This window comes from Sapajus apella, unplaced genomic scaffold (genome assembly GCF_009761245.1).
Source record: "Sapajus apella isolate SASKATOON/1434 unplaced genomic scaffold, GSC_monkey_1.0 scaffold3, whole genome shotgun sequence".
Lineage (NCBI taxonomy): Eukaryota > Metazoa > Chordata > Mammalia > Primates > Cebidae > Sapajus > Sapajus apella.
This window is the reverse complement of record NW_022436943.1, coordinates 40,188,697-40,212,871: the sequence shown is the minus strand read 5'-3', so window position 1 is coordinate 40,212,871 and position 24,175 is coordinate 40,188,697. Positions and strand designations below refer to the sequence as shown.

The following is a 24,175-nucleotide window of genomic DNA, read 5'->3' as shown; positions in this document are numbered from 1 at the left end:
TGAGTGGTAATGGTTCTTTTCTCCCAGTTTTTTCTAGGTTATTTCATATTATTGAAATTGTGGAATTACTGGACTTAGGGAGCGTTTCAGAGTGGCCTGTAGAGTTGCATGTATATCTGTTTATGCTTATCCATGTAAGTCTGTTAGATTTAGTTCAGTCCAATAAGTAAAAGAAGGTAGTGCCAGAGTGGGATCCTTATTTCTTGGGAGATTGGTAACAGCAACGTGAAACAGTGAGCATTTGGGAAGAGGGAAGTTTGTACTGTTTGCACTAGCTCTCAGAAAACCTCTGTTTCAGGAGGAATGACATAAAAGGTAATTGTGTCTAACCCACAAAACCATAACATTCAAAATAGAAACTTTAAATGTTGTACCTTCTCTCTCTTTTTTTTTTTTTTCTTTTAAGATGGAGTCTCACTCTGTTGCCCAGGCTGGGTACAGTGGTATGATCTCTGCTGGCTGTGTTCTCCGCCTCTCAGGTTCAAGCTGTTCTCCTGCCTTATCCTCCTAAGTAGCGGGGATTACAAGTGTGCACCACCATACCCAGCTAATTTTTGTATTTTTAGTAGAGACGGAGTTTCAATATATTGTCCAGGCTGGTCTCGAATTCCTGGGCTCGAGTGATCCTCCTGCCTTGGCTTCCTAAAGCTCTGGGATTACAGGTGTGAATGACTGTGCCCAGCCTAAAAGGGCATTTCTTTTATAGGCTTTTTTTTTTTTTTTTTTTTTCCCTATTAAAATAGAGCTTTCTGTTGGTGGTATTTCGAGGCAAAATTTAAATGACTGAAGAACATAATATGTTAGGCAAGAAATTCAAGGAGATTATGTAGTACATGTTAACTGACCAAAGGAATAACACTTGAGAGTCCATATATTTGGGATGTCTTGGGGCTTTTTAGACAGAATCATACCCAGCACCTCCCCTCCACCTCCCACCAGGTTTGTAGGAGCTTGGGGAGTGAGTCAAAACCAAAAGGTGGCATTTGGTCTTGAACTGCAGTCAGCTGTTAGTACTGCTGGCAGCATTTCTTTCACAGTGTGGTATATGTGTGTTTCTCATGGATTCAGTCTACAAATGGATTGTTATTTATGAATGGTAAATTAAAGTTGTTCTTACCTCTCCTAAGTAGTTTAACTAATGTTTGCTCTCATCGGGAGTTGCCATCAAACTTAGGAACGTAGTAAACTGTGTTTGAACTAGGGCTATAAAAATGCCCCTTTGATCCAAGAATACTGAGGAGCAACAAAGTTTACTGGATAGTGAGCATTAGGGTTGAATGTATTGCCAGAGACACAACAGTATCACCGATTTTAGTGAAATTAGCATGGATTTAGCCATGATACATGTTCATTTTGCTTATCAGAGCCTTTCATATGTTGGGAATAGTGGGTTTCTGATTCATTTGCTTAATGTAACACGCAGAGAGAAAGTATTTTCTACCTGTTTTTACTTTTTATTTAAAATGAGTTCAGAGAGCAGAAATAATCTTTGAATAATTGCTGTGTCTGATTATAGTAGGCATTTTTTTCTTCCACATACTGATAATTATAAGAAAAATAGGTTATAATTAGATCCTAATGTAAATCACACCTAGAAATGGCAGTTAGGATCAAAGTAATGTTATAGTAGTCTACCAGGATTAATAAATTCTGTGCTTCTTTTCCTAGTCTTAAACATCTGCTGTTGCAGCCTTTTCAGTAAGTGCTTTAGCTCAGTTAGAATTTCTTTTCAAACTTTTTTGTTTTGTTTTATTTTGTTTTGTTTTGTTTATAGATGAGGTCTCACTATGTTGCCCAGGCTGGTCATGAATTCCTGGGTTCAAGCAATCCTCCCTCCTCAGCCTCCCAAAGTGCTGGGATTGCAGGCATGAGCTTCTCTGTCCAGCCCATTCTTTTCAAACTTTTTTTTTTGTTTTTTGTTTTTTCTAGTCTATTTCCAATAACCATTATTATTGGTGGGGTTGAGGGGTAAAAGAAGAGAGGAGCTGTTTTTCTTTTGAATTATATTAGCCTTTCAATCTGATAGTTTTATATTGCTGTATTTTTAGTAATAGAGCATATACCTTTAGTAGTTTCTGTTATATGGCCTATCAGAGGTTTGTCATCTCTAAGATCTGTATCAGCTCTTTGCTTTCGCTTAACACAAAATAGTAGAATAGTAGGAAACAGAAAAGAATAAATGGAGGGCCAGTTTGCAGAAGGACCTGGGGCTTGGTATCCTCTGACAAAACAGATATGACCGACTTTTAGTAATAATTCTGAATATAGAAATTATTTTAAACAGATATTAAACTGATAGGGATTATTACAGATATGAATATGTTATTACATATGGGAGGGGTAGATATGGTATTATCAAGCCACCAGCTGTCAGACCTCTTGCATCTTCTGGGTTATGTTCATATTATATATCCTTTTCCTGTTGTAGTATTCATTTTACTAATACTGGTTAACTAAAATCCAAGAAATCTGACCTTTCAGTATGATGCAGCCTCTGACTACATTTGAGTTTTTAATAAATATAAACATGGTTTCCAGAGTTGTTGATGATTTTGTAATAGCAATGCACTGGTTTTAGTACTTTCATAAATGAACCGATACACAACCCGTATCACTGAGCCCTTTTATATTACACTTATTTTCTTTGGCTTTAGTTGTTCTTGGTTCTTAAGAATAGTCGATTGTAATTAATTGTTAGACGAAGGAATGAAACCTGTTTATATATTCAGCTCATAGGCATGTTTATTTACTTAATTCAGAAATCTATAGATCTTAAAACATATAATTTGAATTTTTCTACTATTTGCATTATTATTTCTAAACAGATGAGGCTGAAGCATTAGTCTCACTTGTATTGACATATTTTACACATTATTTTTTTGACAGTTTTGTTGAGGTGTAATTCTTATATTCTATAGTTAACCCATTTAAAATGTACAATTCTATAATTTTTAGTATATTCATGGATAAGTGCAGCCATCACTAGAGTTGATTTGAGAGCATTTTTAGTGCCTTATAAAGAAACGCTGTTACACTTTAGCTTTCACCTTCCTGTCCCCTACCTCCCACTTCCTGGTCCTAGCCCTAAGAAACCGTTAATCTATACTCTGTTGCTATAGATTTCTCTACTTTGTATATTTCATATGAGTGGAATTATATAATATGTGGTCTTTTGTGATAGTCTTCTTTTTAAAAGAATTTTTTTTTAAACAGAGTCTCTGTTACCCAGGTTGGAGTGCAGTGGTACAATCTTGGCTCATTGCAACCTCTGCCTTTTGGGTTCAAGTGATTCTTCTGCCTCAGCTTCTCAAGTAACTGGGATTATGGGCACCTGCCACCACATCTGGCTAGTTTTTTTTTTGTATTTATAGTAGAGACAGGGTTTTGCTGTGTTGGCCAGGCTGGTCTTAAACTCCTGACCTCAAGTGATCCACCTGCTTGGGCCTCTCACAGTGCTGGGATTACAGGCTTCAGCCATGGTGCCCAGCCATGATTAGCTTCTTTTATTTAGCGTAATATTTCAATATTCACCTCTGTTATAGCATGTATCAGTACCTTATTCCCTTTTTAATACTTATCTTTATTGTGGTAATTTTTTTTTTTTTTTGAGACGGAGCTTCGCTCGTTACCCAGGCTGGAGTGCAATGGTGTGATCTCGGCTCACCGCAACCTCCACCTCCTGGGTTCAGGTAATTCTCCTGCCTCAGCCTCCTGAGTAGCTGGGATTACAGGCACATGCCACCATGCCCAGCTAATTTTTTTGTATTTTTTAGTAGAGACAGGGTTTTACCATGTTGACCAGGATGGTCTCAATCTCTTGACCTCGTGATCCACCCGCCTCGGCCTCACAAAGTGCTGGGATTACAGGCGTGAGCCACCGCGCCTGGCTATTGTGGTGAATTTTATATAACATAGAAGTTTTCATTTTAACAATTTTTAAATATATAATCAAGTGGCATTAATTATATTCACATTGATGTGCAACCATCACCACTATTTCCAAAACTTCCTCATCTCAAACTTAGACTGTACTTAGTAAGCAATAACTTCATTTCCCCTTCCTTCCCAGTCTCCGGTATCCTCAAATCTACTTTCTGTCTTTATGAGTTTGAATTTATCCTTTCTAGATAACTCATGTAAATGGCATCATACAATATTTTTCCTTTTGTCTCTGACTTATTTCACTAAAATAATTTTTTCAAGGTTCATTCATAATGCAGCTTATATCAGAACTTCGTTCCTTGTTATCGTTGAGTAGTAGTCCATTAATATATGTAAGTAATACATTTTTGTTATTCATCTGAACATTTCTCTATTATGAATAATGCTGCTATAAATCTTCACGTACAAAATTGTGTGGACACTGCTTTCATTTCTCTTGGGTATATTCCTAGGAGGGAATTGCTGGGTCATACAGTAACCTGACATGAAATATCTTGAGGAACTACAAGACTGTTTTTCAAAGCAATTGCATCATTTACATGTTTTTATTATTTTTAAAATCAAGATACTACCCATTAGTTTTGAAAATTTTGTGTCATTTAAGAATATTACTTTTCCATATTACATTTAAAAACTTTGTGTTGCGAAAGATATTTATAAGAGAGGTACATCAAACAGATGTACAACTTAATAATCATGAAGCAAATATCTGTCTACATAACCATTACTTTGGTCACGAAATAGAATGTGGGTAGCACCACAGATTCCCCCTGAGTGTTTCTGTTGATACCCCTTATTTTCAAGTAGCCAGTATATTGACTTTTATGAAACTCAGTTTTCTATAGTTCTTCCAACTGTGTTTACATGCATTATGAATTTAATTTTGTTGGTTTTTAAACTTTATAAATGTAATGACAGTGTATCTTTTATGTCTTGCTTCTTTTACTCAGCATTGTTTGTGAGGTTCATTCTCTGTAGTTCATTCATTTTTCATTGCTATATTCTTTATTATGAATATATCACATTTTATTTTTTCATTCTACTGTCAATGGGGATTTTGGTTGTTCCCACTTTTTATGTGAAATTTCAAGATTTTTTAAAGCCCTATATATATCAGAACATTTGTATGCTGAAATTGTCCTATAAAGCTAGCCGTTTTATAACGCTTATCTCAGGTCTGAATACCAGCGAGATAAGACATCATTCTGTGTTTCAAGCATACTGCATGTTCTGTAAAAGGTATTTTACTACTGTCTAGCTTGTGGTAGGTTTGTCAGTAGTGGCGTGTTGCAAAATTTTTGGAATGTTTCCCTTAGAATTCAGGTATGGTTCTTCAGTGTTCCCCGATAATGTGAGTATCTTATATAAGTGAAGGAAATTATGAGTTAAATTGAACTGTTAAATGTGATATTTATCTTTATATTGTTTCATTGCATTGTTTATTGTTTTGAACTTAAGCTGTGGTCAGAATATTTAGAAGGTCTGGACCTTCTAAAGTACTTTATTTTTTACAAGTATCCTTTGCTTGTATCATAAGTATATGCTGACAGTAGTCAGAACTGATTCATTCTAGATGGGCATCTTGGAATTTCAGGTCTCTTATTTAAATGAGTGATTGCTTTCATGATGGTATTTCTAAGTGTCTTTAAGAGGAATCATGGAGTACACAAATAACTTAGCAACCCTCATTGTTAGAGGGTTTTTTTTTTCCTTTGAATTTAGATGGTTTACCATAGGTTGGAAAATTATTTCAGAAATGAAAGCAGCATGGGAAAAAATATTTTGGAAATGGTGCAGTTTTAAAATCCTATAAAAATGCCCCAAATTAAACAAATGTTTCCTGACCCTTCATAAGGTATGGACAAATAGACAAATCGATTTTTTTGAATTCCTACTTTTGTTTTTATGTGATATAGTAATGAAACAATGTAATTATAAATTGTAGCATTTATTTAAAAATTTGGAGATTACACTGTTGATTTGTGAATTTAGTGCTATCAATTTGTGATTTGCTTTTCTTATGCAGGAGCTCAAAACTTTCAGCAAGTAAGATGGAGACTTTGAGTCATTTTTGTGAATTTGTAAACTTTGTTGATTCTTATTAATTTAGATAGTTTTGGAATATTCTTTAGTACTGTATCTGACCTAAAATGCCTTCTGGAATTTTGATGTTTTCTTGTTGGTGCACTTATTTTTCCATGAGCCCCATTTAAAGGTAACACATACAGTTCTTGCTTATGTTCCAGTTTTCATGTTAACTCTCTATTCACTTTGTTCACATTAGGAACCTAACTTCAGGCTTTCATTATCATCTTGTGCCTGAATTATTGTAGTAGCCTCTTAATAGGTTTCCTCATTCATGTCTTTTCCTTTTTATTCCATCCTCTACTCCTAAGTAATACCTTACAACAGAAGTTTGAGTGTTGCTCTCCAACTAAACCCTTTTCTGACACTACCTTGCCAGTTCATTAAAGTCTAAGTTTCCCTGGCCTGTGGCCCTTTGAGATATGGCTCAGGCCTAGTTTATTTTTTGTTCTTTCTCCTGTATATAGTATAAAATTGTTTGAAGATTACCCTAAAAATTTATCTACATTTTTATCCCTTTGCCCAGTGGTTTCCTTTGGCTGAAATACTGCTTTCACTTTTTTTTTGGCCTGGCAAACTCTTGTCCACCCTTCAAAACCTAGCACAGGTAAAATTTCCTCTGCAAAGCCTTTCCTAATTCCCCTGTCCCCATAGTTGTCCCCTTTGCATTAATTCTGTACCCTACAATCTGTTGATCACCTGGTATTGTTTATGTGGCCCCTTTTTTAAAAAAAAAAAACGAACAAACAAACAAAAAAAAAACAAACAGAAAAAACCCATACTCTGAACCGCTTGGAGGCGAGGAATGTGATTTAATTTAGTCGGCTATGCCAGCTTTTACCATAGAGTCTAGAAATAGAGCTAAGTGCTCAGGAAATATTGGCAGAAATCAAGAACTGGAGTTGCGACTGACTCTGTAATGACTGATTTTTCTTTTCACAACCTTTTAATTTTATATTTATATTTATATTTATTTGTTTGTTTGAGACAGAGTCTCACTTTGTCACCCAGGCTGGAGTGCAGTGGCACAATCCTGGCTCACTGCAACCTCCGCCTCCCAGGTTAAAGTGATTGTCCTGCCTCAGCTTCCCGAGTAGCTGAGATTACAGGTGCGTGCCACCATGTCCGGCTAATTTTTTGTATTTTTAATAGAGATGGGGTTTCAGCTTGTTAGCCAGGATGGTCTAGATCTCCTGACCTCAGTGATCTGCCCGCCTCCCAAAGTGCTGGGATTTATAGGTGTGAGCCACTGCACCTGGCCCACAACCTCTTTATTTTTATTGTAATATGGATGACTGGAACACATTTGGTCTCCAGGGTATGTGGATTGTATTATCCTTTCTGATAAGTAGGTAGTCAGGGTGTTCAGAGACAGACAAAATTCATTCCATGGTGCTTATCATTGACTTGAGATGCTTTTATATTTTAATTTTTTTTTTCTTTTTTTCCTCTTTTCCCCTGTGGTATTTCAGGAGCTTTTATATTTTAAGTAATAATGTTTTAATTCATAATATGGAGCCCAAAATAAGCTTCATGAGTAACATTTGTAAACTGTTCTATAAGGCTTTTGTGATTAGTTTAGTCCAGTAGAGAAGAGGTAGAAGTAATCTTTCTCTTCATTGATGACTTCCTATGTTTAATAATAGGATTAGTTTGTAATTGTATTCTCTTTTCTACTGTCAGTAAAGTTTATTGTATGAAAATACTGGGTAAAATCCAGTGTCTTTTTCATGGCTACTAATGGAAGTAGCTGATAGTGTGAGGTGATGGAAACATTTTATTTCTAAACAGTTTTCAGTTTGCGGTTGATCTCTGTTACTTTAGGAGACTGATCCTTCACAGCTGTCAGAAAATCCAAGTGAGTTCTCCTGCTGTGCAGATCTTTCCTTGTTTGGGAACCTTTAATGAAACAGTGGGGGCTTTAAAAAATGTCACAAATGTAAGGCAGTTTATACCGAAGTAATCATAGAATTTTGTTGTTGCTGTTTATGGCAGAAAATTGAAAGTCAAAAACAAATGGAGGAGCAAGGCTGCTGAGCATTGTGTGCCTTTTTGAGTTGATAATGCCATCTCTCCTGGTCATCTGGACTTGCTCAGTTTTTCTTTCCTATTCTTCTCCAACTTCTTTTATTGGTGGGTTGAAAAATAAAAGCACAATAGATTGATGAATCACAGACAAAGAAACAGCATACATCCTGTCTTGATGAATGCCTAGGTTAATATATTTGGGGAAGGGATGTAATTAATATTCTTATGGGGGAAGTAGTCTATTGAACAGCTACGTGTTTTGAAACAAAGTGTATACTTATTATGGAATTATTTCTCCAAATACTGTGTGAGTCCCAGTTGCTCGCACATTGCTGAGAAAAAGAAAGTATTCTGTGGCTGAAGAACAGCCTTCTTACTACCTTTTGTTTAGTTCTTTGTTATGCTTTTACTGACCGATTAACACAGAGATTGCAGCTCTCACATTGTACACTAACCTTAGTAGCAGACATAATCCTGAGGCATGTTACATGTTTCACCAGATGTTCTGTTTCTCTGTAGGGTATCCTCCTGGTTGATTTCTTATATCAAACATCATAAGAAATCAGAATTTGAAGTTTATCTTAAACAGATAAGAGAGGGAAAACACACAGTCCTTTATAACCTAAAGACTGAGTGATTTGCATGATACCAAATAAGTTGTGCTACAGCTACATTTTGTGAATATTTTTCTGGTTCACATTGCATCTATACTCTGTATGAAAACATTTGGGAAAAATACATTTTAAGACGTACCCGTTACGAATAAATAGTAAATTAGTATTCTTTCTCGACTGTACAGCAGATATTTATGATTTACATACTCCTTCCAAAAAAGCATTTGAAGCAGATACGAGTTTCTTGTTAATATGACAATTTAAAACATTTTATAATTGAACAAATTGTGGATATTCCCAATGATAACATCTGCAGGATGTTGATTTATAAACACTGTAAAATGCTGTGTTGTTTTCATGCTATGCATATTTCCTGTAGTGTATGTGTACAGTTCAAAAGAATGATTCTCTTATCTATTTCCTTCAATCTTTGAATTTTAGCACTGGTCATAATTCTGAGTCTGGAAAAGATTTCATGATATACCAGATTTCTGTGTTTTTCCTTCCCATCAGTAATTGTCTAGCAGCAGTTTTATGTAACATTAAGGACTGTTGCTTAACAGGAAATAACAGTAGTAGCTAAGGAGAAATGCATCATCTTGTTTCTTTGGAATAATAGGAATAGAATTGCTGCAAGGTAATTTTAAAGTTCATGTTAATTGAAGAAAGGGAAGAATCACGGTGTCTTTTGGAGATTGCTTTAAAATTGTGTTCATTCTAGGTCTTCACTTTAGGAGGGATCCATAAAGAACAGTTTTACAGTGAATATATTTTAGAAGATTCACTGTCTGTTTTTTCTACTTTCAATCAAATACTTTTGAAAAAGCCCTCAAGTCTGTAGGACTTCCATCTGGGGAGAACTTGATCCTTTCCGCCCAGTTTCATCTTGGCTTTTTCCAGTGGTTGTGTAAGAGCATCTCTTTGAGATTAAAACATAGAACAAAGACAGGTTCCTTTTATTAATAGTCAAATGAAAAGCTATAGATTTTTGACTAGTTCTTTCTGCAGAAATGGAATTATTAGTGACACGTCTTATTTCTCTTTTTCTAAACTCTGTATTTTAAAGTTGTACTACTGTAGGGGACAATGCTTAGACTTTCCTCACCTGTAAAATAAAATGGGGCAGAAAACAGTAGTCTTATTGTTGAACTGTTGGGAAGATTAACATAAATACATGCAAAGTGGCTACTGCATACTAAATTACGAATAAATATGGGCTACTATTAATCATTCCTGTGGCTTTAGAAAAAAACAAGGATAGTTAGAATTAGAATTCAACATATGTAACCTGCCTGGATTATATAAGTCACCAAGTACTAATGTGACCTTTAGCATTTATAAAATAGCATCTTCATAACCAGAGATTGTGTTTTGCTTTACCTACCTTTGGTATTATTTTCTTAGTCTTTTTTGTGAACGTTGATATCAACAATTTCTTATTACAACATTTATGGCTTAAATAAAAAATTTTAATTTATGTCATCCATCCCCTTGCTCACATACCATCACCAAATTGAGAAAGGTAAAGTTGTTAAGGGCTGAATGTTTAACATTTTGCTGAAATTCTTATGTCTAATTTCTAACCCTCAATGTGATGATAGCTGGAGGTAGGCCTTTGTGGAGGTAGTTAGGGTTAGATGATGTAATGAGAGCAGGAATTTGTGTCCTTAACAAGAAGAGGTACAGGAGAGTTTGACTCTTCCTTCTGCCATCTGAGGACACAGTGAGAAAATGACTACCCATCTGCAAGCCAGGAAGGGTCTCTCACAAGGAACACAATTGGCTGGCGCTTTCATCTTAGATTTCCCAGCCTCTAGAAATTGTAAGACAGTACAATTCTGTCATTTAAGCTACGTCGTCTATGTTGTTTTGTAATGGCAGCCAGAGCAGAGCAGTACACAAGTGAAGTTGAAAATTGGAGTAAATATGCATGAAGCAGACTGATCTCTATACTAAGGAGATAAATTCATTATGTAGAACATGAAACAATGAAAAGGCATTCTTTTTAATGTGTGGGGCATGGATTTCTCTGCTTTTATTCCTGATAGAAGAGCAGAGGTCTATTGAAATTTTTTATGACACCATCTGTAAAATGTTATTGTTTAGTAGGTGGTAGGTACTCTGAGATGTTTTGACCTTTAACATTCATGGAAATTTAATTGATCTTCTCTGGACAGGCACTTAATGTACTAGTCATAATTCAGTGTCAGATGATTATCATCTAAGCATAGTTCTCTATGAAAAAAATTCATGGGTCACAACCATAGCAAACCACGTATTACAACATTTCATTTTATATTCTCTTGATTAGGTTGCTGAATAAAAGTGACAGGCGATTAGAAAGTAAGACTTTCACCCCTCAAATAACCAAACATTCCCAGCTTAAGTAGCTTCGTGCTATGTATATGGCACATTTTGTAGGGAAGGTAAATTTAATAGGTACAGAACACTTGGATTAATTTTTACCTTTTACCTATTTTTTGTGAGCAATTTAACCAGGGTTTGCATCTCTTATCCTCTTGAAATGTGATACAGACCTAGGGAGTGTTTTGTGAGGGCATTTGGACTGGGCTGTCTCTGGAGACAGGAATATCTTAAGGAGTTTTTCATGTGGTTTTGAGAGGCTTTTGGAGGGAGTGTCTACATCATTGTCTAAAACATTGCCTGTGTAAAAGTAAAGCAGGAGAGAGATGCTTGGAAAGGAAGGCATGATGGCGACAGCAGAAGCAAATAAAATGGATATATACCAGTCGCTGTTAGTAACTTTTTACAGCTTCAAATGAGACACTATTGACTTAAATTATGCTTTTGATACCTATGTATATTGACCCAATTGCCAAACTTCCAATTACCAGTGAAATGTTTGAGGAGGTAATCTTCTCCTCTTTCCAGTACTTTCTTAATCAGCAACCTTCAGATGATTTTAATTTTGGGTTTTGCTGAGAGCATAGAGTGGCTTGATCCTTTGAGCATAGTGGACATTTCTGTAGTGGCTGGACCCTACTTTTATGCTGTTTGATCTGAGTACAGCTATTGACATTATGATTTTCTGTCTCCTGGAGTCTCTGCTGCACTTCTATGGAAACATCTGGTTTACCTCTTGAAATGCTTCCGTTACTAAACTCCTCAAATTCTTGCATCTCTCATTTGCTTTTTCTCTCCCTATCTTATCTATATCTTTAAACTTAACTATTACTTTTGTGAGCATGTGAATTTTGTTATGAATTAGAGAATAGAATGTACTCTCTCTGAACTTTTAGCCCGTGGTAAGTTTTTCTTTTTAAATGTTTTTTGAATAATAAAATTATCAGAACAGTATTTTATAGAATTTAGAATTATCTTGTGTCATCTTTAACACAGTGGTTATTAGTTTGGTATCATTCTTCCTAAACTTTTAAAATATGCTTTAAAATTTTAGAGTGTTTTTACCTTTTTTTTTTTTTTATTTTGTTGGAGGACAGAGTCTTGCTGTATTACCTAGGCTGGAGTGCAGTGGTCTGGTCTTGGCTCACTACAACCTCTGCCTTCCAGTTCAAGTGATTCTTGTGCTCACCCTCCTGAGTAGCTAGGACTACAGGCCTGCTCCACCACACTGGCTAATTTTTGTATTTTTAGTAGAGACGGAGTTTCACCATGTTGTCCAGGCTGGTTTCGAACTCCTGACCTCAGGTGATCCGCCTACCTTGGCCTCCCAAAGTGCTGGGATTACAGGTGAGCCACTGTGCCCGGCCAGTTTTTTACCTTTTGTATGTTTCATATTAAGTACATTCTTGTATTATTGAATGATCCTCATCACCATCATTATTTAAGCTGTACTGTAAACTCTTGAAGGCATGAATATATTTTACTTAACATCTCCTGTCATCAGACCTGTTAGGTAATTTCTAACTTTTTTATTAGTATAAATACTTTTTGGTGACCATTTAAAAACAACTATTTTTTCTTTCAAATTAGAATTGTAACCTTATTCTAGATTTCTAGCAACGAGAATCGTAAGATGTAAATATTTTATGGTATATTGGAAAGAACATGAGCTTGGTAACTGGGAAACTCCAGCCTTGAGCTGTAGTTGTTAATTCTTATTATATAGGCAAACTACACGTGTGACAGTTGGAAAAACTTACCTACCTTATATGCAATATGGAAACTATTTGATTTATTGATTGAAGTATAGTGGGTGCTCAGTAAGTGGAAGCTATTATTGTTGGTGCCAGCATTTTTTCTTCAAGGTTGTTGCTCTTAGTATATGCTAATGGGATTTAACTGTGACCATATAATTTACTATACAAACGGGAATGCCTTACTCCCAAGTGAATGCCAAATCATGGGGGACATTAGTACAACAAGTAAATGTGGGGATCTAGCCACATTGGAACATATGTCCCTCTATGGTTAAAACACATCTTGTCTTAACCATCATTGAACATTTTTCAGGTGAAAATTACATGTTTTAGTTTAAAATGTATTTGATTGCAAAATATGTTGATTTGTAAGCTGCTTATTTGGATAAGCCCAATGGAGTAAGATTCTGGATTTAAGCATCATCTAAAATGTTACCATTACTTTTCCACAGTGTATTTTTCTGCAAAAGATGTAAGTAAAATTAGGCATGTAATTTCAGTACACCCCTTCTAAATATAGAGAGCGTCATACCTAGAGCTCATTGAGATTTGTAAAAATTTGGAGTCTTTGCAGTGTTTTAGAATGCTACCAGGAATTTTTCCCCCTTTACTTGATATTCTTAATTATGCTGGATAAATAGGTGTATGCTATTTCTTTTAAATACTGTAAGGAGGGCTATCACAGTATTCATATGAATCTTTTTTTTTTAAGCAAGGACTTAGTAAAGTATTCACTGGTGCCAGGCAATCATCTACTTGGTGCTGGGGACACAGTGGCCTATTTGGGAAAATGTAGACAAAATAAGGCAATTATAGCATAATGGGCTAATCTTATGAAAGCAGAAATACAGTGCACCAAGTGAAGGAACTGAATGTGAATTTTGGGGAACTAAGTACATTTCCAGAAAGAAGGGACTTCCAAGCCAAGACCTAAAGGATGAATATCATATGTTTACCCTTTCTTTTCCTTGCCATTTACAGTAGTAGTACTGTCAATTAATCCAAGCTTGTGGTCTGATATGATTAGGCTTTGTGCCCCTATCCAGAGCTCATCTTGAATTGTAATTTCCATCCCCACTTGTCAAGGGAGGGGCCAGTTGGAGGTAACTGAATCATTGGGATGGTTCCTCCATGCTGTTCTTATGATAGTGAGTGAGTTCTTATGAGACCTGATGATTTTATAAAAAGCTCTTCCCTCTTTGCTTGGCACTTTGTCCTGCTGCCTTGTGAAGAAGGTGCCTTGCTTCCCCTTCGTCTTCTTCCATGATTGTAAGTGTCCTGAGGGCTCTGCAGCCGTGCTGAACTGTGAGTCAATTAAATGTCTTTCCTTTTTAGATTACACGGTCTAATCTTGGGCAGTTATTTATAGCAGTATAAAAACAGACTAATACATTGTCTTCCCCATCTTGTATTTTTTCTCTCATTAGTATTAGTAAATAGTATTGTAACAAGAGACAAGTTTTATGAGAAGTCATAATTGCGAAAGTTGACAACCAGCTTCAAGATCTTAACTGTGTATGTATCTGTCGTTAGTTTATCTAATCTTAATTTAAAGGTTCCTCCATGTTCCTGGGCCTATATCACATTTCCATGTAGTCAATTAGGTTGAATACTTAGTATTTAAAATAGCAGTTAATTTTTTTTTTAACATCGCCTTCACTTTCTAAAACATCCTCATATTTTGATGTTTTCAGAGGATGAGGCATTGAAACAGTCTTATTCATGTACATTTTACACATTGAAGTGTAAGATCGGTTGTGCGTTTTCTAGAATGCTTTTTTATGTTCTTAGTAATAAGTTTTTCAAGGTTGAATGTGTACTATAAAGATAGTAAGTTGATTAGCATGTGTTAGATAATATTCAATTAATAGGGTAGTTTGTTTTAGTTAACATTTTTATATCAATCAGATATTTTGTTGCTTTCAGATGTTTCATTCTCCTTGTTATAATCTCTCAAAAGTGGATCAATCATAAAAATAGTAACATAGCACTGTTTTCTTTGAATAAAAATTCAAAATTAAATCTGACATTTAAGCAGAATTTCACTGCTTAAATCAGTGTTCAGGGCTGGAGGGGTATTGGGGATTACTCCCCAGAGGACATCAGGAGGTGTTTGGAGACACTTTTGGTTGTCACAACTTGGGAAGAGTTGTGTGTGTGCTCATTATTGGCATGTAGAGGATAGAGGCCAGGGCATTGTGAAACATCTCACAATGCCCATAATAGTCCTCCACAACAAAAAATTAGCTACCTAAAATGTCATCATTAGTGGCCAGGTTGGGAAATTCTGGTCAAAATGGAATGTGGATCTGTATATACTGGGAATAAGAATCTAGAAGTGGGATGATTTACACAGACAATAGGAAAAGAGTGTAAACAGGAATTACAATGATATATGTCTGAAAATAGGTTTTATTGGTTTCTTGAGTCATATGACTTTATCAAGTGGTAGCACAGTGCCATCAAAAAGTGATTTGAAAATGAGTTACGAATACTTTTTTTTTTATAAATCAATAAAGTTTTTGAGGATAGATGTAAAATGAGATATTTTATATTTTCCAAAGGATTATTTGCAAAAATAATGAATCTTGTTGTTAAAGATGGTCAAGAGTACCAACTATAGTAGCATCGTTCAAAGTAGCACTTTTTCTTTTTAACACAAAAAAGCATAAGTCTTGCTATTGCAGACTTACTTTAAGTCTCTGACAAATATTATTTGGAAAGAAAGTAGAGTATTTATATTTCCTTTACATAATGACTGTTGGATAATACTGGTTAATATCAGTCACATACAATATGCAAAAGCATTTTTTTTAATTGTGCATGTGACTAGGTATTCAGCCTCGTAGTTGATCTGTACACACAGGAGTATTCATTCTGAGCATGTGTGTTCTTGTTTGGAGAGGTGCTAGGTGTTGTTTTTGTTGTTGTTGTTCATAATGGAAAATCCATGATTCAAGGGAAGAGACTTTCTGTTTAATAATTATGTTGTGAGTTATGACATAGGAAAAAGTGGGATGGATAGAGTGCATCTGATAGAATGCAGTTGTGCATCAAGAAAAGGATATTGCTACCACAGTACCTACCTGTCCACTACTTCATTTGCTGGGAACAGCATTATCTGCTTTAGAATCCCCTGCCCACCCCCACCCCCACTTCCACCCCCAGGTCTCTTTTTTTTGCACCTGAACTCTATGAAATTGGGATGCATCTGTTAATCTATAATGTCTTAGAATTAATATTGCCAACCTCTTTCCTTCTTATACTCAGTAGAATCTTGGGCTTTATGAAATAATTTATTATGCTTTCTAATCTTAATTCATTGTGGAAGTAGTCAAAATAACATTTAAAATTTCCACCTTTAAGTATTCATCTTTACAGTGTGATGAATGAGAAACGTGTGGCATGATATTAGGTTGACCCTGCTTTTCCATACTGCCTATGAAGAGAAAGATGCTTGCATGAATCTTTGACATGAGAGAAGAGATTGCATTTTACTCCTTCTTTGTGACATAGTTAATACCAATAAAGCTATTTCTATTTTTATAAATAATTTGTCAGAGTGGCATGGTTAGCTAAACAAATAGTTTCCTGGGTAACTTGACAGTATTATTTCTGAGCAAAAATATCACAGTTTTTAACATTGAGGCTATGATACTGGAGTTAGTAAGATGTTATTACTAAGACTTGATAATTTTATTAGAGGAAGAAATTGATGAGATTGTTGGCATATTTTTGAAAACCACATCTAAATACCACAGTTTGATATGAATAGCTTCCAGAGCTTTAAAGGATTAGAATTGAATCCCCATAATTTTCCTAATTGAAATATTAATTTTTAGATATAGTATGTTTTGTAGACATTTAGTGTGAAATTTAATTTTGGAGTCTCTATTTTGTTTATATATCTAGGATCCTCCGACAGTGACCAAATGCCTACTGCTTTTGCCGATGTCTTAAAAGTCTGAGTAAACAGCTTCTAAGTTAGTAGAAATCAAGAAAATAAGCTTTCTAGACATGTAACCTGTAGTGCAAGCCATTGCCTCCTGGCTGTGTTGAAACTCTGGGGAGAGGTACAAATCATCTTTGTTCCTGTCATTGGCACACAGCAGTTTTTCGTGTGTGTGTGTGTGTGTGTGTGTGTGTGTGTGTGTGTGTGTTTTGTAATTTTATTAAAACTTTATTAAGATTGGGATAACTTTTTAAAACGTGAACTCAGTGGATTTCATGAGTACCATATGTCTGTTAAAGGGTCTGCAAATGATAAATGCTTGTTTGTCTGAATTAAAATTAAAGTGTTGGGAGGAAAATCTAATGAAACCTTTTGAGCCTCCCCCTCATTTTTAGAGTAGCCTGAGGCCAGGTTTCTGTATGGTGAAACTACATAGCTCTTTGGTGTCATCTTTACACTAGAAATCTTGTCATTTCTTAAATTGTGATTCTTATTGCTATTCCCCCTCTCCTGACCATTGACCACTGTTTCAAGTTTTTTGTTTGTTTGTTTGTTTTTTGTTTTTTAAGAGACAGGGTTTAGCTCTGTGACCTAGGCAAGAGTGCAGTGTCATGATCATAGCTCACTGCAGCCTCAAACTCCTGGGCCCAAGTGACCCTCCCACTGCATTCTCCTGAGTAGCTAGGATCTCAGGGATGTAGCCACCATGCCTGGCTAATTTTTAAATTTTTTTGGTAAAGATGCTATGTTATCTGTGCTGGTCTCAAAACCATGGCTTCAGGCAGTCCTCCTGCTTCATCCTTCCAAAGTGTCGGAATTATAGGCGTGAGCCACTGTACCTGGCCTGTTGTGAGTCTTATTTTTATTTTCTGTTCCTTTCAGGTTATTAGGATTTCTAGATCATATTTTTAGTGAAACTAGCTTTTTCCACATATCTCTGTGGAATATTAGTTTTTGAACAGACAGTAGAGATAATTGATTCTAGTATCAAAACTTAGCAGAGAAACACGTGGAATTTTATTCATGGCAGGTTTTTATCTGATCCCTGCTTCAACTGTTTTAAAATGTTAGCTTTCTTCACCTAACAAGGATACTCATTGCTGTTTTACTGTTTTGTTTCCATATCATTGTAATAAATATTAAACCAGATAATTTTTTGATTTGGGATAAATTAAAAATTAGGTTACTTTTTAAACTATATTTTTAAGGGCATTTAGCTTTTGGGAAGGTTTTTCTCTGCTTTGTTTTGTTGTATGTAATAGCAGAGCCAAAATTGCAATTCAAGTCTTCTGTTTTCCCATCGTGCAACTATTCTTTTACTCTGTATTTTTTTTTGCAAGGTATGAAGCCAGGACTTTGACTTCCAAGCTTGATTATTTTTTTGGTGGTTCTTGACAGAGATAGTTTATTCAATTTAAAGGTGTGGAGAACTCTGTGGGATTACCCAGTTATTTTCTTTAGTGAACAAACGTTAAGCATTTGAATAGACCCAAAAATGCTGACTGTCAGCCTGTGTGCCCTGTCTGCTCCTCTACAGTATGATGTCAGCTGCAGGAGCTTTCTCTGTCTTTACTACCCTATGCTGGACAGCACCTAGAAGGTCTGGCACAATTAGAGCATAGAATAAATAATTGTCATGGGAATGAACGCATGAATTCATTCTTTCAGATTTTTCTCTTCCAGAATATAAGGAGAAAGCATGTAAGCCATTTAACGCGTTGGTCTAACTGAACATAATAATCTTTTCGACAAGGAAAAGGGAGATTTTGTTGTTGTTAAGGTAATATTATTACCTGGGTTGAAATGCTTTGAAACATTGCAGATACTCTATTTAAACTTAGCTCCCTATGAAGATACTGTTTGGTCTGCCTTTGACACATTCTCAAAAGCGTTGGGATACACTGCTGGCTTAGTATCAGTGAATACTACATTGGAGGACAGTTTTTGTGCTGGGTTGGGGGATGACAAATAATCTGAAACAAGTTTAGGAAATGTAAAACAAAGATACTCCTTCCCTAGACAGTTATTTATGCTTTCCTAGATGTTTATTTATTTATAGTTGTACAGTTTATTTCTATCAGTGTAGCCCATAGAAGTTAATTCTATTTTAAACATCTGGCAGGAGATGTTTGCCAATTGCAGAAGATAATTGTTTGGTCTGTTTTGTAGCCTTCGGACATGTTTGTGTAGAAATATTTTTACCTTCCAATATTTTTTTACTTCTCCCCACCTCATACACTGTATTTCGTCTTCCTCTCTAATCCTAGTGACCCTTCATAGGAAAGTATCTTCATGAGCTTCAGATTATATAATGACAGCTGAAAAGGTTAGTCTCAGTTACGACTTGAAGAGATCTGTGTGTAAAAACTTCAGAAAGTAACAGGATTGCTGGTGCTCGAAGTTAGTCTTTAGTATGTGACTGTAGAGCTATTTACATCTAAGGCACATTGCTAACATAGAATAAAATTTGTCCTGAGTATTTCAATAATGTGATAATGTGATATTTTTGCTAGAGACTAGCTTTCCCCCAAATTGTAAATGTGTATTCTTCTCAAATGTAGAAGTCTCTGGTCTTATCACCTGGTGGGTAAGGACATGCACATCTTTTTCTTTTTTTCCATCTTAGAAAGTAATAGTCTGGATCACAGAGTAGTTAGATGAAGCTTCCATCCATCTTCCCTCATGATGCACTTTGTGTTGTTGGTAGAACAAGGGCAAGGGTAACCGTCACATTCTGTTGGTTCTTCTGCTGAAAGCTGGAGTTTTTTCTGAACCTGTCGTCTGTGATTCATACTTGTCCTGATAGTGCATCTTTGGTGATCTCAGTACTGATCTATGCTATTCCGTAGCTGCCCCGGAACTGGATTGATAACTGCCCCACACCTAGCCTTACCTCTGCATTCTCCCCACATACTTATGAAGCAGTGGGAGTTTCAGGAGCACATTCGGCTTGTTCTCCATTGCATCTCAATACTTGTTACCCTCTTTTAGATCTTGAGCCCCTTAGAGAATTTGGTGAAAGCTTTGGACTGTCTCCACAGTAGTACGTATACATATTATTATGGGAAATTCACAGATGCCTTGAAATCCCGGGATAAGGATTCCTGGGTTAGATATTGTCATAACAGGAAATATAACATGGTCCCATTTAAAAGTAAACCAGAGGTTCCTAACCTCAGATTTGTCGTTTATCATGGGCTGCCATGAAGGTTTCTGCTTGATCATTTTTCTTAGCTTGGAATGCTGTATTTCCTATCCTACGAAAGTGTTTGGACAAAGCAGAGTGTGTAGGGAAAGAGCTGAGGAAGTGAGGACAAGAAAGGATGGATGGAGTGTGTGGCTGTAAAAACTTCTGTTTTTCTGGTTTAACTAAACCATAGGAAATGATTTGCTCTTCCTAACCTTTTCTGTAACTTCTGTCAGTTTCCATTCTTAGGTTGCAGTTAAAGATAGTCCTCAAAAATTACATTCCGCAGGCTTTCTTTTGTAACATCTTTAATACTGTTTTTTAAAATCCAAATCATCCTGATGTTTGAAGGTAAAGGAAGCTCATCTTTGGGCAGTTGAGGTTGCTGGAGTGGACCCTTCTACTAAGCAATGTACGGTGTATCATAAAGCTGTTTGCTATGTTTAACGGAGTTTAGCCATTCACTTGGGTGGGCAGTATTTCCAGATAGCCTTTACCTAGTCCCCTGAGTAAGCTGGCATTACTGCTCATTCCTCCTTCCCATCCACAGCCCCATTCTCAATGTTTTTCTTTTTTTAAAAGTCACCTGTTGGGGATGGGGGAGGGAAGCTTATTTTCTCTCTTTGGAAGAGTTATAAATGGAATCAGGAGATAGAAACTTATATGATACAATGCAATTATATTGTTATATGCACAGTAATAATAGAACACCCAAGATTACCTTTTCTTGAAATCTAATTTCTGTAGCTTGTCTCTTTCTTTATTGAATCTGTTCTTTATTGTACTGAATATAATTAGCTTAGCGTTTTTAGTATCTTAGAAGTATTTTTTTTTTCATGGTAGATTGTTTTTTGATCATATTCCTATTTGTATATATGAATTCTGTTTCATGACATGAATGTCACAAATGCATAGACTTTGATTTTTGTAGTGACACATACGATTTGCAGTCCCCCCCCCCCCCACCATTTTCTTGATTTCCCCTTCACCAGTATGGAGATGAGAAAAGGGGAGCTTGCATAACACTCCATGGAGACCAAGTTAATCCAGTCCTATTCTACATAAACATTTCCTTCTGACCCAGATAAGTACCAAAGTACCCATGTTCTAAGCAACATTTCTGTATAATAGGTGATGGTGGTAAGTGTTTGAACTCTTCCTGAGGTTTCCAGTGCACAAAGCTGTTGTGTAAATGATTTTGTTTAATCTTAACTACTATATGAAGTAGACAGTTTTGTGCTGCCCCACCCCCCACATCCCCCACTTTCCCCATGTTTCCTTTTCTGGCCACAGAGGAGTCCAGTTAATTTGTCACCAGTCACACAATTACTGTGTGGTAAAGATGTTATTCAGACCAGGTTAGGTGCTCCAGATTCAGAGTAGTCTAGTACCCTGTACTGTTTCCTGCTCCCACAGTTTAAGAGCTCTAGGAACCAGGTTATAGGTGACCATGGGAAAATCAGCAAGTTGTCCAGCAGTAGGAAACTTCTGCATCTGTATGTATGTATGTACTTTAACATTGTATGCACTGAATAATTCTTTTGCCAAAAAAAAAAAAAAAAAAGGGAAAATGATGGTAAGAGTAAATAAGAAAGAAAAACCTTGTATGATCTCACTCTCTGGAGAACTATTCCATTACCATTTTAGCATATTTCTTTCCATTCTTTCTACTTAGGAGGAGAGTCCACATTGTTTACATATTGGCATTAATATACGGTTCATAGTTTTATATTCTGCTTTTTTCTCTTAGCACCTCATGAGCATTTTCCCATGCCATTTAAAATTTTTGGAAATGTTCTAAATGAATTTTGCCTTGAGGAAAATAAATTCTACTCAAGAAGGTAGTTGACTGTTATAAGCCCAGTGGTGGTGAAGTAGTCAAAACTGATGGCACAAAGTCTAACTGAGGGAGAAAAGACAGAAGCAGCAGAGTTGGAGAGTAGGGTTAATAAAGTCAGTCTATACCTTTATGGTGTGTGGTACCTATGGGACTTTTGAAAATGCTCATTAAGCAAAGAACCCATGGGCTTACAGCAAAGTTTTCTAAATTGCCGTCATCATGTGTTTGGAAGTTGAAACTTATTTCCTAGGTGAGGAAATTAAGGTCTAGAGAGACAAATGAGTTAACTGCCACCGGTTCATTGTGCAACCATATTGAAGAGGGTATCTTTTAGATGAGGTCACTATAGCGTTATCAGGCCTCCTAGTGCAAGCAGTGACCAGTAAATGGTTTCGGAACAAATAAAGCAATGTGATTCTGTGGATCATTTATCACCACACTTTTGTGTGTCCACTACAAACAGTACCTCCGAAAAGTGATCATTTGTTCTCTTTTGGATGTTTAGTGCTCACTTCTGATATATCCCATTCTGTTTTTTAAACAAGAGGAGTTCGAAATTTACAGATTGTTTCTAACAGAATGAAACTATTAATTCATTTTGTTATCCACCCCCCCCCCCCGTTTTTTTAAAAATAAAATTGTACAAACAGTTTTCGTTGTTTTGAAAAGTACTCGAGGTCATTCTCTCCTTGTTTTACAGTAGAAACTGAAACTTACAGGAAAGACAAATCAAACATGATTTTTCTATAACAGAAATGTCTTCTTAAAATAGTTCTCATCGAAGCCCCACATAAAAATTTCATTTTGGGGTTAAGGTAATTTCATTTAGGGTTAAGTACTAGGAAATGTTTTACCTACTTTAAGATCTGATATTTGTCTCCCTTTGGATATGAATGACCATATTTTCCTTTTGCTTTGATTTGGCTTGGAGCCAAATTTGTATGTTTTAATCAGTATCCATGGCCTGATTCACTTGGTTCAGGTCTCTGCCTCTGCTTCAGTTTCTACTTTCTGTATTCTAATTACAGTATAGAAAGTTTACAGATTGTTTCTAACAGAACAAACCTATTATTCATTTTGTTATTCCTTTATTTATTTATTTTTTTTTTGTAAAATTGTACAAACAGTTTTCTGTGTTTTGAAAAGTACTCGAGGTCATTCTCTCCTTGTTTTACAGTAGAAACAGAATTTGTTGGAAAGGCAAATCAAACATGATTTTTCTATAACAGGAATATCTTCTTTTTTTTTTTTTTTTTGAGACGGAGTTTCACTCTTGTTACCCAGGCTGGAGTGCAATGGCGCGATCTCGGCTCACCGCAACCTCCGCCTCCTGGGTTCAGGCAATTCTCCTGCCTCAGCCTCCTGAGTAGCTGGGATTACAAGCACACGCCACCATGCCCAGCTAATTTTTTTTTTGTAGTTTTAGTAGAGACGGGGTTTCACCATGTTGACCAGGATGGTCTCGATCTCTTGACCTCGTGATCCACCCGCCTCGGCCTCCCAAAGTGCTGGGATTACAGGCTTGAGCCACCGCGCCCGGCCAGGAATATCTTCTTAAAGTAGTTGTCATTGAAGCTCCACCTGAAAATTTCATTTTAGGGTTTGGGGCAGAGTGTGCACACATGCACACAGGTGCGTGCACACACATTTGTAGTTTCCCAGTAGTGACTTTCTCTAGTACGTTAGCAACAATCACTTTTTTGAAATATTCCATCCTTTGGGAATGTTTTCTGTACCTTTGTGCTAACATTAATCTAGTACCTGGAAATATGACAAGAGCTGTTGCTTGTCCTCATGAAAGAGCCTGTTACACAGTGTAAATTATTTTCTTGCCTAACACTAAAAGATTCTCATTTGGTCTTCTTCTTGTTTGTTCCTCCCCCAACCCCGAATCTCATTCTGTTACCCAGGCTGGAGTGCAGTGGTGCGATCTTTGCTCGCTGCAGCCTCCGCCTCCCAGGGTCAAGCGATTCTTGTGCCTCAGCCTCCTAAGTAGCTGGGACTCCAGGCATGCACCACCACACCTGGCTAATTTTTTGTATTTTTAGTAGGGACAGGGTTTTACCATGTTGACCAGGCTGGTCTCGAACTACTGACCTCAAGTGATCTGACTGCCTTGGCCTCCCAATGTGCTGGGGTTACAGGCATGAGTCACCACGCCTGGCCTTTCATTTTAGTAAGCTATTCTTTATATGAGAGTTCTTCATGGTGAATCCTTCAGGTAAATTCACTTTCTTTCTATAAACACATCTCAAATGATATACAATTAACTTCCTGATGGCTCTCTTACTATCCACTATGTGTATGTGTTTTCATGACCAAGGTATTTATATATTTCAGCTTCTCATAACAAATGTATTTATGTATTTCAGATTCTTATAACCTCAAAGAAATACGATCACATGG

General features: G+C 36.3%; 1 protein-coding gene and 1 long non-coding RNA gene across 2 annotated transcripts in view; both read left to right on the top strand.

The window, feature by feature from the left end:
• Positions 1-24,175, top strand: part of EIF3H (eukaryotic translation initiation factor 3 subunit H) — a 109,016-nt gene that overhangs the window by 63,196 nt on the left and 21,645 nt on the right. The gene's annotated exons all lie outside the window — the stretch shown is intronic.
• Positions 7,250-22,395, top strand: LOC116532817. Its single transcript, XR_004260962.1, has 2 exons — positions 7,250-7,345; positions 19,010-22,395. It is a non-coding gene; the product is annotated as an uncharacterized LOC116532817 (long non-coding RNA).